Below are 2909 nucleotides of genomic sequence, written 5' to 3'. Positions count from 1 at the left end.
TAATTGACACATTTGAATAACATGCATAAAATAATCTGTACTATGTGGGTCAATGACATTTACTTTATATTTATACTAGAAATTTATACAAATAAAGTTAAGAACCCCTAATCTATACAATATACACAATATGTTATTTTTAGGTTAAATGTTATGTCTTCTCAGGTGCAGTTTCGAAAGTTTATTCTAATAATAATTTTAATTGTAAAACAGATTACAATGCTGTAGAGTGAGTATTCAAGACCTATGACATGCGAACATTAACATATTTTTTTTTAAGCAACAAAAGAAAGTGCCATCCACTAGGATTAGCAGTGAGCATAAACCTTTGATTGGGATATGTGCTTATCAGTAATGGAGTGCAGTAAGAACACATGTAACATACAGTATCTCACAAAAGTGAGTGCACCCCTCACATTTCAGCAACCATTTTATTATATGTTTCTTAAGGGACAATAGTATAGAAATGTGAATTGGATATATTTTAGAGTAGTCAATGTGCAGCTTGTATAGCAGTACAGATTTGCTGTATTCTAAAAATAACTCAATTATTAAAAATAACTCAACTCTATAAAAAATTACTATTAAAAAAACTGCCAACAAAAGTGGGTGCACCCTCAGTGAACATGTCAAAACTGTGTTCAAAGTGTGAATATTGTGTGTGAGCACTATTGTTATCCAGCACTGCCTTAATCCTCCTGGGTATGGAATTCACCAAAGCTGCACAGGTTGTTGCTTGGATCCTCTTCCACTTCTTCATAATGTCAACACAGACCTGCTGGATGTTAAACACATGGCGCTTCTCCACCTTCGGCTTGAGGATGCCTTACAGGTGGTCAATACTGTAGAGGTCTGGAGACATACTTGGCCACTCCATCACCTTCAGCTTCCTCAGCAAGACAGTTGTCATCTTGGCGGTGTGTTTGTGGTCGTTGTTATGATGGAAAACTGCCATTTGGCCGAGTTTCTGGAGTCAAGGCATCATGTTCTGTTTCAGAATGTCACAGTACATGTTGGAATGGAATGTTTGCCTCAATGAACTGCAGCTCCCCAGTACCAGCAGCACTCATGCAGCCCCAGACCATGATGTTACCACCACCATGCTTGACTGACTGTAGGCAAGACAAAATTTTCTTCGTTCTCCTCACCAGGGTGTCACCACACATGCTGGACACCATCTGAGCCAAACAAGTTTATGTAAGTCTCATCAGACCACAGAACATGGTTCCAGTAATTCATGCTCTTGGACAGGTTGTCTTCAGCAAACTGTTTGTGTGCTTTCTTGTGAGCCAGCTTAAGAAGAGGCTTCCTTCTAGGAGGACAGCCATGCAAACCGACTTGTTGCAGTGTGTGGCGTATCTGAGCACTGACAAGAACCTTCCATTTCTGCAACCTCTGAAGTAAAGCTGCAGCACACATGCGTCTGTTTTCTGAAAACACACAAATATGCCTACACACTCTCTGAAGTAGCATTAGGGAGTTTCTAGAACAGTCTTAAGGCATTTATTCAATCCAATACATTTTATTTGTATAGTGCTTTTAACAATGAAATTGTCTCAAAGCAGCTTTACACCGATATTATTCAACACTGTGATACTATCTATATACATCTATGTACTGTAGCAACAGATGCTGAGCAAATCATTCCACCTTTGCTTAACATCCATTAAAATAGTAGTACCAAAGACAGATGACTCGTAAATCCATTAATAAAAGCTTTAGGATTCTATCCAGGCAGATGTCCAGGTGCTGCCTGGAAATCTAACTGACTTAGTAGTACATGTGTAAACCTAGTTTGATGTAGCACATATAATTAGTAGTAGTAGTAGTAGAGGAATAGTAGTAGATATCCTGTATAACTGTATATACAATTCTGTGTTGTTTGTCTAGTAAATATATTATAGTAAAATGTTGGCAAATTGCTGTGATATAACAGGATTATAACATTGGGGTGTGCTGCTATAGTAATTTAATAAATTCTGTAACTCTGTTCTGCATTACCTTTATCTTGTTTTTTTCTTCACCTAAATACTTTGTTATTTTCTGCTGTATATCTTACAATTGTAATTGCTCAATCCTTCATACCTTGTTCTGTCAGCAAACGCTTCAATAACAATTGGTTGTACCTAAAATCAGCTAAATATCTAATATTAAACTTTATGGTATGTATTAAATGCCTTTATTTTGCGAATTCAAAAAGATAATAAACTTTAAGGTGGAAGTAAATATTTTTGTGCTGCCACTTTTTATATGTTCATCGTTTTAACAGATAAAGAAAATATATTGTACATTTATCCAGACTCTGACTTAAGCAACTAAAGAAACACAGCAAAATAACTGCACTAGTCTGCAGTAGGCAAGCCCTTGTTTTTTTGCACCATGTTAATGGAACAATCCCAGGATTCCAGGAATACATTATCCATGGTCCCTGATATCCATAAAAGCACTGAACATTATTTAGCAAATCTACCTCTTCAAGGCTTCAATTTATATACACTCAGATGGTCACTTTCAAATGAGGCACCATGTCTTGAAGTTTGTATTATCACATTTCGGTGTTGTCATTGCTTCACTTGCTAAGTATCATCTCCATCAAGTGTCCTGTGGATGAGGTGAAACGGGCTTTTCTCAGCATGACCATTCAATTTACATCAACTACACAACACAATCATGTCCTTTTGGGGACAAAATTCTTGCACATCATGCGGTTCTAAAGGCAAAAAAAGCACAACATGCCACTATTGTACCTAATACCTAAACTGGCAGCCAAGTGTGTGTGGCTATTCATCCAGAGGCTGTATTTTCGGCAGATATCGACCCTGTTACTGTGTATATCGATCCTGTTACCTTGCACATGGTTGATAGGAAAAGGGTTGACATTTGTAGCCTATTTGGGCCATTAGGCATGT

This window comes from Silurus aristotelis (assembly GCF_946808225.1).
Source record: "Silurus aristotelis genome assembly, chromosome: 27".
Lineage (NCBI taxonomy): Eukaryota > Metazoa > Chordata > Actinopteri > Siluriformes > Siluridae > Silurus > Silurus aristotelis.
This window is presented reverse-complemented; position numbering follows the sequence as displayed.